Below are 16,273 nucleotides of genomic sequence, written 5' to 3'. Positions count from 1 at the left end.
CTACCCAGAATCTCTCAAAGTATTGGACAAATGTTTTATTTACATATTGATGTGTCAACTCCTGCCTCTCTTACACCTTGCCATGTAAGTAAAACATTTATCAAACTCACTGAGGGGCCTGAATAGCATTTGTTTGCTAAGAAATTGTGAGCTGTAGGTAAGTAGTACTTATTGAACATTTCCCTGGTGTGCATTGTACACCTTGCAGGACAGGATTATCTTTCTGGATCCACATGCCAGCTGTGATTGCCAATATTTTGCTCTTTCATGTGAGCTGCTTTCCATGGGTAAGACTCTTTCGCACCACATTCAGGTAAAGCGGTGTAACAACAGGTGGAGTAGGGCATATTGCATCCCTTTATACTGTCAGATTTATATAATTACAGATTTGTACAAGTCAGAAAAGTTTTACTAATGTTATCAGTGACATCAGTGAATGGACTGGAAACTCTCCCTTCCTCCTGAAAACACATACCTTGAAATCTCTGGGAGTTTTGCAATCTGAACATCCCATGCTATTCTAGGTCCTGTTCTCACACTCTGAGCGTGAGATCTACTCGAGTGTGAGTGCACTCGATCCACTCATCCACATTGTTGATAAACACACTAAACAGAATGAGCCCCAATACTGAGCCTTGGGGAACACCACTTGTGACTGGCCACCAACTACATTTATCTCCTTTCATCACAACTCTTCGGACCCAGACATCTAGCTGATTTTTTACCCAGCAAAGAGTATGCCTTTCCAAGCTATGAGCAGCTAGTTTCTCCAGGAGAATGTTGAGGGAAAACAGTGTCAAAGGCTTCACTGAAGTCCAACATTCAAATAATTTCCTGTACCCTAAAATAAAGGTTAAAGGAAGAGATTATTGCTTGGAAAATTAGTGGTTAAGCAGAAGGGCTGTTAAGCAGGCTTCCTTACTGTTACTCACAGCAGAAGGCAAACATCTTCCCTTCTGCATCACCTGGAAAAATTTAACATAAATGTGAAAAATAATTATTTTCCACTATTTCTCACATGACGCTTTCTCAAACAGAGATATCTCAGTTAGATCCAGGCAAGTGTTCTCAAAACCAGGAAACTGTTTAGAATGTTTTCACTTCTGGCTTTTGGGCTGTATTTCACACATCTCACTAAAGGACATGAAACACCAACAGTGCCATGGGACTGTAGCACACAGCCTGCAATGCCAGTTTCATTGAGATTTACAAGGAGAACTAACCTGCTATCAACCTGTTAACAGTGGCCCCCTTTTCCTGAAGAAATGAAGTTTAGGCTGGATTAATTTTACAGACAGAAGGAATTCAGTTCTGGCAGCCTGCTGTTAAAAGGTAGGAAAATCTTTTACCGCAGGAAGGACACACCTCCAGTCTCAGAACTGCAGAAGGTTAATGGTGCCCAAGAAGGAAAGTGTCAGCATCCCATCCCAGTGAACAATATTGCTTGCATATTAGGCCAGTAAGGTGACAAGTGGGCACTATAGTACCTTGGCACTGGCACTGACCTTCGCTTGCTACTGGAAGAAAGTATATGATCTGCCCAGTCAGAAAGACAATAAGGCAATTAAAGGTTATGCATACTGATTTGGTGGGAAACAGCACAACAGAAATAGAAGGAAAACATTTGACAAACAAAAGAGCACAATAATAAAGGCTCTGAGTAGTTCCAGAAAGATTTTCTGGATAAAAGTAAGTAAAATGTAAATGGCATGTAGTGAAAATGCCATATGAGTTTCTCTGTGGAGAAAAAGTAGAAGTGTCTCAAGGTAAAGTTTAAACCATCACTTATCTGCTTCATATACTCAGAAGTACCCAAATAGCCTATGAGCACTGCAAGTCTGCCTACCATGGTTATCCAAATAAGCAGCATAAAGAGCAAAAGCATGCAACCTATAAGAGATTATTCAGCTAAGTAAAGAATATGAGAACAAGTCCAAGATTTACATAGAATCCTAGAATGGGCTGGGCTGGAAGGGACCCTTAGAGATCATCTAGTCAAAACCTCTTGCAAAGTGCAGGGACATCTTCACTTAGATCAGGTTGCTCACAGCCTCGTCCAACCAGACCTTCAATGTCTCCAGGGATGGGGCAATAATGCAGTCTAGAGGTACTCAAAAGAAAGAATAATATTGTTCACAATTACAAAACAAAGCAATTTCTATCAGTGCAAAAATGTCATTTTTCTCTGTTTCTCTCCAGTGTGCTGTACATTTCACTTCGTAGTTTTCTCTGTTCAGCAACTCATGCAGTAATAGAGAAGGAAGGTGTCTTATACATATCCTCAAGTAAGAGAAGAGATGTCATCAGACAACAAAAGCAGCAAAAGGAGTTATTTAAAAGAGGCTGACATAAATCAAAAGATGTATTTTTTACAAGTAGTCAGTCTTCAAGATCAACATTTTTATGCGCTGGCAAGACCTCTGACTGGGAGTAAGAGAGAACCCAGCTGAGGACACTAAAGTGCTCGGGGACAGAAACCACAGTGTATGAAGGGAGGCTGACAGCTGGGTTTGATTACTCTGGAGAAGAGAAAATTAAAGAATAGCTTTTTTACAATGTAGAGGGAAACTATATAGATGAAGCTAGACTAGTCTCAAAAGTGCATGGCAAAAGGACGTGGCTGATAGTAAGGTAAACTCAGTCTTGCTGTGAGCAAAACTTCCTCTTCAGGGGTCATGGTTAAGGCCTGGAATAGGTTTCCATCCTTAGGGGTTTTCAAAATTCAGACGGACAAAGCCCTGAACAACTTTATATAAACTTTAAAATTAGCCTTGCTTAGCGAAGGAAGTTGGACTAAATGACATCTAAACATCCCTTGCAACCTATTTTTTATGATTCTTATATTTTTAAGTAGGATGTAACAGGCAAGTTGAGTATCAAGAGTCAAATCTTGGAATGTAAATACAATCAAGTGAAAGCAAACCCCAGTATTACAAGTTACTGAATAGGTTTGCAGACAAACAGTATTTCATTTTATGAAGCACCTGAGAATCTCTTTTCAGGTTCATCTTGTAATAAAAAGCTTCTAATATACCAACATCTGAATTACGCAACTACAATTTCATTAACAACTTTAGAAAAATCTTAACTTCATAAATTTTGCAATGTTCTGTAAGTCTTAATGCTGCTGTTGCAATAGAAATGGCACAAAAAAATGAGCCGCAAATGACTACTCCTTATCTATCAAGGAAATACTTAGAATTCCTCATCCTTTTGAAGGATTATTCTTTTACTAAGTGTGCTTTCTTATAAAGCTCCCTGAATACAATGAGAAATTGATTGTGAAGGTCCTCTTTGTTCATGATGAAATACTCTTATGATTAGAAGGATGATTTCTATCATGTGCTCTTAATTTTGCATATGAATTCATAGAAGGAATTTTTTTAAACTTCAGAGGATGAAGATGCTGAGAGACGGTTGCATATGCTTTAATATCGTCATACTGTTGCCGCAGGATTTTCAGTGGTCTCTCCCTACTCTTCTATGGAACAGATATAGCCCTGATGATTTTAATTCTGTATACTGAACTTCTGCACATCTTGGTTTGGGCACAGACTTTGTGCCTACAGAGGACAGAAGGCTGAGCAGTGAGACTGTGCACACTGGGGTTTTTTACATCTGTTGCAGGACTGAACTTTCCAGACAGAGTGAATTTCAGTATGAACATTTTTATGTGCAATCCTGTTTTATAGAATTATTATCCTTTTTAGCACTAGCCACCAGAAAACATCTGTGAATTATAACATCATAGAGAGATAGTGCTTCCATCTCCACATCTGCTGGGAGAGCTTTTTGTGGCACACAGTTATCTGTAGCAGAATGGTAAGAGTGGCCCAATATGCATCTACTGCATAGATGCCTTCAAGGCCTTCAAGGATTTCCAATCCCTGCGAGCAGGACAGTAATCTTGGCAATGCCACTGCTCCTTCTATGTATTTCTGTGTCCCCATGAAAGAGCTGGATATTGCAGAGGTGTTCCAACAATTTGTGCAACTAACTGTGACATTCACAACTGGATAAATCACATGTACGTAATAGACTCCAAGATAAAGAGCAGCTCTCCCAAGCTGTACAGCACAAGCACTTATCAACCCAAAATAGCAAGAGGGATATTTAGTGTGTTTTGGTTTGTTTCATTTTAGGGCATTTCACTATTGATCTCTGGGTATGTTTTTACTCAATATCTAAGTAAATTGTTTCAGAATATCTTAGCATTTCCTCTCTCTACCTAGTCAAAGCATATTGAACAAATCAATACATAAAAAACATTTCTTTGCCTGCAATGTAATTATCAGAAATCATATGCTCTTTTATCAGAAGTATATCATCCTCTTCTTCTTCTTTATATTTACCATCTAAGTTTTTGGTTCATCTGGGATTTGCTTTCTTAAAATCAAGTCCATTGTTACAAATCTTTTTCACAAGTTAAATAAAATTGAAACCTCTAAATACATTAAAGCTTCTCCATATTGAGCCAAGCTAGTATTGATAAGTGAGCGTAAAATTCTTTTTTCATGTCAGAACCCCTGAATTACACCGTCCGTGGAGAAAATAGCTCAACTACAACCTAAATTTTATGCCATACATAGTCAAAAAGGTGCCTCATCAGGTATTAATTGATTAACTTGTATAGGAAATTTTGCTCCCCTCTTTGCTTTCTTCTGTGTTACTTTCATAAGACCATGCCCACCCCTCCAAAGTGAAGGTAAGGGTTTGGTTAAAAACAGTTAAAGATGCATACTAAGACCCTTACTTGCTGAAGTTACAGGACAGGAGTTAAACTTCCAAAAACAGGCAACAGGTTTCAGCAACCACATCTAATGTTCATCACACCTAATGTTGAAAGTTATTGCTCTGATACTCTCCCCAGACTTACTTTCCTTCCACATTATCTTACAACAATGATGCAGTACTAGTGGCTTAAACTTTGCAATCTGTTTCTGTCTCCATTTGCATGGAAAATTATGAAGGGATGATTCTTGTCCAAAGTGTCATCTAAGGTTGTTTGTACTTATTCAACAGAGCAAAGCAGAGTAACAGCAACCACTTTTTATATTTGTGACACTTGGATTTTTCTAAACCACAGGCATTTTTTAAAAAAAAGGCCTCAATAGTGGAGATGTTTCAATAACTTAGGGATTAATGAAATTCAAGTAAGAACATGAATGATATAAAAGACTGCTCTCATAGGTTCATTCATCTGTCTCCATACAGTGTCCCCAAGAGTATGCTTCAAAATTACCCTATCAGGAAAATGGAACTTTTGACAAAGACAAATATTGAACAAAGCCATAACCATAATCATAATGACCACACTAAAACAAATAAAAGATTATTTAAATTCTAAGTCCCTGAAGTAGCTCAGAGTTTTATCCTATGCAGTGATCATAGATTAAAAATGCAAGATTGCCAGCATTCTTAATCACTGGCAACTACAAGACTGTGGAAGTGTGCTGTGGAAATTAAACTTTCTTTATGAGTACCATATAGTCATACAACTCCAGGAAAGACAAAAGCTAAATAATGGTGGACTGAGAGGACACTGGGAAGATGCCTAAGGAAAAGAAGTTCTGCCATTAGTAACCAACTATTGACATTATCCAAAGCTTTTGTTTTCAGGGAGAAAAAAATTCATTGCTGTTGTCAATTTGAGACAAATGCTTGTTGATGCACTGGACAATATAAGTAACAAAATTCAGTTTTGCACTGAAGTAGAACATCTCCAAGGAACAGGTAGGCACATTCATGACAATTTATAAGGGCAGCCAAAAAACAAATTTTCAGTAGATGCACACTGCTTGTCACTGTTGACAGATCCATGAGAAGATGACCTGTATAGCTGCTATATCCTCTGAAGGAAGTGTCAGATAGAATGAATAACCCTGACACTGCAAAGACTGAAAATATGAAAAATAAAGTATTAGTAAAAAAATTACTCTGAGTCTGGTGTGTGTGTTTTGCAATTTTTATCAATTTGCTTAGCGTCAGATGTCTCTAGAAAGACTACACTGTCTTTGTAATTTATAGGTAGTAGCCAGGTACCATGTTTAGTGACACCCCATAAATATAAAAAATTATTAATTTCTTCCTATAAAATGCCTCAGTGTGCCTTCAAACACTAGCATGGTGTTAGTGGTGACTGGGAACTTGACAGAGGTCCTGTTATGCTCCCTCTTTCCTTCATCAGTACAAAACCCTTCTCATCCAGGGAAGATCATTAAAGTTTGGGGTTTATTATTATTATTATTATTAAAATGGTCTCTATGGGGAATAACATAGGAGGTTAAACCATGCCCTTTCTTTCCACAGGAAATGTTTGCTTGCATACTTCTGACCTGTCCTCCGAAAGCTGAGTGGGTCTTAGCTGAGGAATTGGCAAGTGGGCAGACCCAACTTTTCTGACACATGGTGTTCTTTGACACCCAAAGGTTCAGAAGGTATTTCTGAAGACAAACATTTAAAATATTTTTATGCCACCCAGAAAGGGTGGAAGGCAGTTAATACTTGTAATCTGGATCAATATATCTCTCAATCCCTGATCCAAAAATAAGCAACTAACTCTCCTGGTCCTCCTCATGAATTGAGCAAGCCAACAGAATTACCTGTAATGAACTGAGGGACTCGATTTTATGACAACAGTGAGAAAAGAAAAATACAATTTATTTTTCTTCATATTCATAAAATTTATTCCTCTTCTCCAGCCATCTCTCTTACACAGAAACTTATTATTTATAGGCCACATAGTGAACAGAACCATGGGCCCAAGTCAACTGAAAACTAGCTTTTCATCTTCTATGTTGCTTTAAATCTGACTCAGTTGCCTGAGCAGGATACCATCTGATGACACATGCTTGTGGAAGCACCATTGGGATTGAAATGAAAAACAGGAGTTCAAGATTGTGTCTTTAAAAAGTAACATCAGTTTACACCTGCTTCAGTAGATCACAAGTTCACAGCTTGAGTACACATAGTCACTACAACAACACCCGTGGAATTTTCTTAAGTTTTCTGTCATGTGCAGGTTGAGTTTTGATGTTTTCCCAGCAGTTCTCTCTAGCCTGAATAAAAGCTGTTTATCCCAATTTGCACTTATAATCAAACTGTCTGGCCACAATAACTCCTTTTTGCATTTATAATTCAACATATACATTGCAGTGAATAACACGCTTAGCTGGGTTAGATTCCTACTTGCAAAATATCAACTATAGAGTAATAAGGGTTTTGGACATTTTATACAATTTAATTTGATTTGTTCATTCAATCAATTCAAATTATTCGTACATACTTAGCACATTTTCATAGACTAATTTTCACAGACAAATTTTCACTCTCATCAAACAGTTTTCATTTCACTATTCCATCAGAGTTATTCGGGGCTAGAAACAAGATAAATTATACTGTTTCCTCATCTGTTCTTCAACTGGATAAGCATAGCTTTAGTCAGAGGGTTCCTCAGTTTATAACAAGGTAGAAAGACTAATTTGATTACTAACTCTGAAAAAAAATCTTTTCCATCACTTACATTTCACTGCTAGACTCAGGCAACCTGAAACTTCTTGGATTCTGACAGATTTATTCTCTGAATGCAAAGCTTAAATGTAATTTTCTCTCCCAAACTTTGACACAAAGCAGTTATGTGCACATGGACAGTAGATAACTATGTACATACTGGTCCTTGACCAATTTCTAATAGGTTTCTGAAACCCTGTTTCCCTGTTGTACCAAGTAGTATTCCAGCCTACAATAGCGAGCTTTCATATGATCATGAATACTTGAGAATCACCACGTAACTTCCACAAGATTATGAGATTGTGACAACAGATTGTGAGAATGAGTTGACTGTGAATTCTAGTGTTTATACTGAGAACTGGACAAGCATTTCAAGCTGTTTGAATACAGACAGCTGAACAGCCATTATTTTAGCAACTATTTTAAATCAATACCAACATTGACTCTATTTGCAACAAAACCAATGGCTAGATCTTTAAAGCAGGATCAGTCTTTGAATTCTCACACAGTGATGCATTACATTTGAGAACTGGAGTATCTGAGAAAGCTCCTAAGTGCATGTAAAAATCATTTAACTAGACCTCCTGTTTCATTCATAAGAGGGGGATGATAAGCTAGATACCATGCTGTCATGGGTTAGTTACCTTTTCCCTAAGAAGAAAAAAACCAATAATCAAAGAAATATTTCCTAAAGCAGCAAGAACACTGGTAAACATATATTTTCAAATTCCAAACAAAACTACTTGGATAGAAGGATCTGTTATGAAATAGCATGCTCTTTCCCAAGTATATCTAGATGCCAAGTTGTTACCTTAACAGAGAAATCAGAAGCAAGTTTATGGCACCTCGAGCCTAGTCCTGGTTTATAAAAGAGTATGACCAGCTGTTCTTCACCTTATGAGCAAAGCTGAACACCGAGACACTTGTAGTTGTAGTGTGTCCCGGGTTAATCCAGTTATCACAGGTGAACATACCCAGATCTCATCTCTCATGATGAGAACGGGTCTTGCGAAACCAGGAGTTCCAGCATTTAATGCAAGAGAGGTCACCAACTCCTGAGTGCTATAAAGCACATACTCTGGGCCTCAGTTAGAACAGAAAACAGCTCTAAGCAGGGTAAAATAGTGCTGGTGGGACAGACATCAGTGTCCTGCCAGAAAAACTGCAGTCACTTTGTAATGAAAACATTTCAAAAGAATGTGTCCAATTTGATTATAGTCTAGGGGAGAAGTGTCAAAACACATCATTTCTGCTTGGTTCCTCCCATAACGTGGATAAACTGAAGTGTTTTGTTTAGATACAGTGAAAATACTGCAACATTTGTAATATTAACACCAATATAACAATGTACAGATATTACCTGAATAATTTCTACCTTATGGGAAAAGTGTTCACATTTTTTAACATCATGTTTTAATGCTTATTAAACTATTTCAAAATTTTCATTGGTACAGAATTTTAACGTTCTACTACAAATAAGAACAAATTAGTTTTGAAAGATAATGTCACAAAGCGTGACAATTTTCTGTCTAGGTTTTGTATCAGATGGCATTCACAAATAAGCTGCTTAGTTTAAATATTTGCCAGTGATACAGTGCTTTGAGATCCTTAAATGCAAAATCCTGTAAAACAGCAAAGCTGATCAAATATCCATGTATTATAAGAAATCGCTAACATAACATCTAGAACAGTTGTATCCCACCAGAATTGCTCTGCAGGCTTTATCTGCAATAATAAAATCCTCTTTTTTTTTTTTTTTCTGTAACTATGTTATCCCTGACACCTGAATCATTCTTGCAGATGACAGCTGTCTGGAGTAGCTTCGCTTCGAACAGCCTCCTACAGTGCTTAGCACCATTAGTTTGGAAAAAAAAAATCCTCCCTTTGGCAATCAATATGCTTTGTTTTATTGAATTTGTTATCTAATCACAGGCACATTCTGTGCAGCTTAGGAAGGAGAAAAGGTTTTACCACCTGCCAAAGAATGAAATGATTCTTATGACTTTCTACTCTCACTTCATCGTTATTACTATCCTCAGGCATAAAGATGGGAAGAAGGGAGGAAGAAAACAGTCAGGTATCTAAAGGAACCCTGTTGGAAATAATGAAAGCAAAGATTAACTGATAGTCCTCAAATATCAATTTCATTTTTCTTCAATAAAACATTTATCTATGTTAGTTAATAACAAATTATTAAAAATCCATTTGCCTAGACTGGGAAATAAAAGACTCCATACCAACACCATAGTAATTAGCTTTCAATTGCCTTGTGTTAGTCATCAATTAGTATTTAATATAAAATAATTGTTCTAGTGAAGTCTGGGCTTTTATTGGGTTGTAAATAAATAGCATTTAAATATTGATTATGTGAATTAATCTTACCATTAACATTTCACTGATTCTGGATAGCTCTGATTTTGACTTATTCCTTTAGGAATCCATGCAGCAATAGAATTTTATTCATTATTGTCTGTTTTGAAATACCATCCTTAATTCCATAGGTTTATATTCAATGAACTGTAGACAGTGACTTCCTCTAGGGTTGCTACTTTGAACATACTTTCCAATTTTTTTGTCCTTGAGATGATTTTTTCAGAGAATACATAAATTTTGATTTTTTTCAGTCTTCCCATGCCTTACCTGCTTATCTCTTTTCTTGACTTTATGTTTTTTCTCTTATATCTTTCCTGATGTCAGTCCTACATCACTACAGTACTCCAGATGTGTACAAACTAGAACTTTACAATTCTCTGATTTGCATTTTAATCTATTAATAATTAATATTAAGCTACACTTCCCTTTCCATAAAGCAAGTACGTGTACAAAGAAACTGAAGTTTTGATTTGGTGCATTGCAACAGCACAAGCAGGACAGATTTGAGGCAAAATTGGCAGAATTAAGACCTTTCATCAAATATTTCATGTTCCTCTATATATCTTACAGGAATGGAAAATCCTTTCTTTCATTAGGAGTTTTAGCGGATAATCAGGTCCTAGGAAAAAGCACATGTGAAGTTAGGCAGCCCTCTCATGCATTTCAAACCAATTCTAATTCTTGCATTTTCAACTTTCACATCTTAGAAAAAACACAAGTTTTAAAGGATGGCCTGTATTGTTAGCCTCAAAAAAATGACTGCAAAATTCATTCAAAAGACATTTTGAGTGCTCTCCTCAAAATGTTATCAAAATAAAATTGAACAGAACTCCCACAGATATCAGATGTTTGGAGGCAAGTATCCTGTTATCATTTAAAATACTGCTTGAAAACTCTCTTCTTTTCTAGATAAAAATATATTTTGATTGTGCCCATGATTGAACAAAAGGGTGCCAGAGTTCCACCAGACTATGAAATGTACTTCCTACTTGTTTCACTGAAGCACACAGTTCAGAAGGGTGCTCAAAACTTCTGGAGCTATGCACGCGGCTCATACAGTCTCCTGACTGATGGAGACTCTCTCACTGATAATGCTGCACATTATCAGTGAAGCTAATGCAGTAATGTTTACCTGTAAAGCCTTTATCTTTTCATGTCCACCATTACCATCAGTAGCACCAAACTTGAGGACAGATACTAAGTTTTGAAGTAACCTATCTTCAAGAATCTTTTGCAGAGTAAGTTTCAAGCTTTCTGCTTCATAGACAAGTATAATTACTTCACATACACTGGGTGGAAAACTGGTTAGACAGCCGGGTGACACTAGTGGTGTCCCCAAGGGCTTGGTGTTGGGTCCAGCCCTGTTCAATACCTTTATCAATGACCTGGATGATGGCACTGAGTGCACCCTTAGCAAGTTTGCAGACAACACTAAGCTGGTGTCAATCTTCTGGAGGGTAGGAAGGCTCTACAAAGGAATCTAAACAGGCTGGACCAATGGGCTGAGACTAACGGCATGAGGTTCAAAAAAGCCAGATGCCAAGTCCTGCACTTGGGGCACAACAACCCTGTGCAGTGCTACAGACTAGGAGAAGTCTGTCTAGAAAGCTTCCTGGAGGAGAAGGACCTGGGGGGGTGTTGGTTGACAGCTGACTGAACACGAGCCAGCAGTGTGCCCAGATGGCCAAGAAGGCCAATGGCATCTTGGCTTGTATCAGAAACAGCGTGACCAGCAGGTCCAGGGAGATTATTATCCTTCTGTACTCGGCACTGGTGAGACCACTCCTTGAATATTGTGTTCAGTTCTGGGCTTCTCACCACAAGAAGGATGTTGAGGCTCTGGAGCATGTCTAGAGAAGAGCAACGAAGGTGGTGAGGGGGCTGGAGCACAATTCTTGTGAAGAACGGTTGAGGGAACTGGGGTTGTTCAGCCTTGAGAAGAGGAGGCTGAAGGGAGACCTTATTGCTCTCTATAACTACCTGAAAGGAGGTTGTAGAGAGGAGGGAGCTGGCCTCTTCTCCCAAGTGACAGGTGATAGGACAAGGGGGAACAGCCTCAGGCTGCGCCAGGGGAAGTTCAGACTAGACATCAGAAAGAAATTTTCACTGAAAGGATCATTGGGCACTAAAACAAGCTGCGCAGGGAGGTAGCTGAGACACCATCCCTGGAGGTATATAAAAGGCAAGTAGACAAGGTGCTCAGGGACATAGTTTAGTGTTTGACAGGTATGGTTGGACTCAATGATCCAAGAGGTCTTTTTCAGCCTGGTGATTCTGTAATAACTATGATTCTATACACTCTTCACCTATTGCATAACAGAGCTGAGGATGTCACCACCAGGGTGGGAGTTTTAGCTAACCTGAATTACTACAGTTAAGTCAAATACTGAGATAAATTTCAATCTTCTTTCAGTGGGGCAACAGGAGAATAGAAAACATCATGCAAGTCATTCCAGGAAAAAGTACTTACTAAGACAATGGCTTCATTCTTATTCTGGGTGGCTGGAAGCACCTAGTTCATCAAGGTAGCATTTTAAAATAGTAAGAACAAATTAAAAATAAGTAAGCACTAAGGAAAGATAGCAGCATAACAGGACAAATGCACTACAACTTATCCAGAAGGGTTCCAGCAAACCTTCTTCATTTGTTTCATGATCTGTTATTTAGGCTGCTTGGTAGGTTTCACACTGCTCAGCATCATTTAAAAACAGTGCTTAGATGTGGATAAAGATTTAATTTATACATCATTTCCTCTGGTTATCCAGGCAAAGAGGATGCTTCACATAACACGGTTTCAGAATTTGCATGGATCTCTTCCAATTTGCATTGGATGTCTTCAGTATACAATACTGCATAATGTTAACCCATTTTCTAACAAAATCTGGCTGCAATAAGCTCTATTGAACTAGCTGAATGCATTGCAAGAATAAAAGAGTTGACAGTTCTGTTTCAGCATTGTACTGCCCTGTAATGTTTTGTATATGTCACAAGCGGAGAAAATGTAATTTATAATTTTCTTCTTAAAAAAGAGAAAATCTAAAGTGATTCTGGGGAAAGAGAAGGGTTTGATGCTTTAAAGAAACATTTATAGAACAAAACAATCCTTCCTGATAGAAAATGATCTCAAATGAAAGCTTAACCATCTTCCTTTCCATTTATGCAAATTTTAGGATGTCTATTTAGATTTACGCTTTCACTGATATTCTTTTAGTGACAGCAATGAATTTGTTTTTTCCTCCAGAAAATACCAAGAATCTCAATGTCTTTGAGAACATTCTTAATGTGTCTTATGTGCTTAAAAATTGTCAAAAGGATTGATAGTTTATTAAATGGAACATATTAAAAATATATAGGTAAAAAATTTTGCTGAGAGTTCTGTTCCTCAGCAGTCTGAGGTACAGAAGAATAGACTAGAGTTGTGTTCATACTCTGCTGCATCCAGATGAACAGGGTAGGTCATGTGGCACAGGAGCCAGAGACAAACCAGCTCAGTTCCGAGAATTCCATGACTGCATTAGCGTGGCATAGAACGTGAGCTAGAGTAGATCATTTAAGAAGAGCTAGACAGCATGATACAGCACCCAAACGATGTGATAGTACCATGCTTGGACTGGGCTTTAAGCTTCTGACCCAGCATTGCAAAGCAGTGGTACAAATCTGTATTTTCACCTGCTGACCCAGCCTGGTGGAACAACACTGGATTGATGGAACTGTGGCTATCTAATATAAATCTGTCACACACACACACAAAAAAAAAAAAAAAAAAAAAGAGAGACAGTATTTTACAGACAGAAAGATCTTTGTTCAGGAGAACCATCTGTCACTGAGGAAAGAAGAATATCTTTTTGCCTGACAGATTTTGGCAACAGATTCTCAACACCAGGCACTTGTAGGCGTGAATTGAGCTGTTGATGAATGGGATAGTTCAATGAAGCTATCACTCCCGAGAGTTTAAACAAGCAACAAGGCATTTCAGTGGATTAAAGGGAATGAAAGATACTCCAAATAAAACATTGCAATGACACTACACTTTGCTCTCCTATAAAAAGCATAGTATGCTTTCAGCCCAATTGGAAATCAAAACAGACATAAGGAGGAAATTATTTCTAAATGTCAACAAATTTATTGCCCCATTTTCTAGATTAAAAAAAAAAGCACATTATCTATCAGGATACCTAGTAATTCACAGAAAGTTTATTAGGATATTCAAAATCATGTAGGAAACTAAACAGAAATATTTTCAGGAAAATCACAGGGAAATTGACGACTCCTCCTGTGCTTTAAAATATCAAAGAAAAACCATCAGACTGCAGCTGAAATGAAGGAAATCCAGAACCATGCAAAGGAAGTATTTCTTTAGCATTCACATGTACTTATCCAGTCTATTGGGACAAATGGCCACTGAGCCTGTAAAAAAGAACTGGACATTAGTTTTAAATATTAATTGTATCTGTGAATATTGTTATTAGCAATGATAAGGGAAAACCAAAGTATGTACATCAGAGGTAGCATAAGCTGATCAAAACACATCATGTTTAATTGTCTACGATTTCATGAGAAGAAACAACTGCATAAGCTCACAGCTATTTAATTTTACCAGGCAGTTGAGGCTTTTGCATGCTAGATGAAATTAAATCATCATTTTAAAAGTATCTCAGCAATTTTAGGTATTCTTCTTTATAAAGAAGAATCTCTTTCCTCTTCAAATAGCTCCCAGCACTGTCAATTGCTCAATGATTTTCATGGTGTAAATGACAAGCTGACCACTTCTAAATTTACAGTGGCACCAATCCAACATGCTTCCTTTGAGTTTAAGAAGGTTACCATAGGATTTTGGGTTGGCCATGATGTGCTGATCATACAGCTTGGTTTAGGATCTAAAAAAAACCCATATATTTAAAGATTTTCAGATATGCGCTCAGCATCTGCATAGTCTCTACATGTAGCTGAGGCTGGCCCTAGCATGCAGATACCTTCTATATTAGAATCTGTTCCCTCTGGTTGCTCCAGATTTAGCTTTTTGAATTTAGCTTCTTCATATTGTGCCTGCTCACTCCTCCCCGTTCCAGCCCATTCCGCCCCCTTTCTGTTTCTTTCAGTGAGGCTTCTTCATTTGGGTAAGGTCATTAAGTCATTTTCTATTTCTTTATTTTTCTACCAAAGGAGTAAAATTGAGACTGCAAATGATCTGGGTCTATCTATTTTAACATCCAAATGGTTAAAAGCCTCCAAAATAGTTTTGAGACTCTTCTATTTCAAGCAGGCGTATAGGAGAAGTCTCTTCCAAACACCATATAGGTTAAAAAAAAAAAAGTGTAAATGATAAATGACAGTATTTTAAAATAGGGTAGTACTAACTGCCAAGGCTCATAACCCTTTGTTATGCACCAAAGAAACCGATTCCTTTCATAGTTTCACTAGCTTCTTAATTCTACGTTATATAAAGAAAATATTTACTTTTACCAAGCTGAATCCATGACATTATATTGCTTTGCCTGGGTTTTGGCTCAACAGAAAGTAACCCTCCATAGCAGAATATGCCGCAGTGCATGAAAAAACATTTGTTTCTTATATCTGTAGTTCAGTAAAATTTAAGTAGTCACATATACAAAGGCATTCAAAGATTTAAGTCACAAGCCAAATGTCAGTCCTCAGCCAAAATGAGCACAACAGCTTAAAAATTGCTTTCAAATGTATCTGATGCTTTTATGTTCTGGCTACCAGTTGCCCTAGAGGAAAAAGGCAAAAAAAAAGTCCTAAAAGTGAAACTAAGGTCTAATCAACTATATCCAAGGTCAGTAAGTTGCTGTACAGAGCAAGGCTTATTCTCTGTGAGAAAAGATGCTAAATACAGAAAATATCTTGAGACATCATGTCCTTTGCTTTACGTGTTGTCCATGCATGCCTAGGAATATCTCTAGTACACAGTTATATTTGTGACCTGTTGAAATGTTAATGGTTTAGAGGAGGGGGAAAAGTGAATTTGACTGGCTTTTCCCCCTCTCAGCTACTTTAATTTGCCTTAACAATTCCATCCAGCATCACTGCAGAGCACTTCTCCTCATTACTGAGCAGAGCAACTCTAACAGCTCTTCCACTGCCATTATAGCTTTGCTTCTTTGATAAATTCTAGGTCAGAAGTCGGCACATCCATGCACAGAGCACAAAGTTGCTAACTTTTCTTTCAGAGACCAAATCCCCAGATGTCCCTAAGGAGGGAGCAGCAATCCCAAGGAGATGAAAGCCAACCTGAAGTGCATTTCCTTAGCCAGCAAGACAAAAAGTGCAGGGCAACATGACCTGATCTGTGGTTGGGTTTGCTTTGTTCTCCCACTCTGAATTATCCCAGGTCTCATTTGACTTATATGTTTCTTTGAATAAAACTTTTTTC

This window comes from Phaenicophaeus curvirostris, chromosome 2 (assembly GCF_032191515.1).
Source record: "Phaenicophaeus curvirostris isolate KB17595 chromosome 2, BPBGC_Pcur_1.0, whole genome shotgun sequence".
NCBI lineage: Eukaryota > Metazoa > Chordata > Aves > Cuculiformes > Cuculidae > Phaenicophaeus > Phaenicophaeus curvirostris.
Note: the sequence above shows the minus strand (reverse complement) of the source record.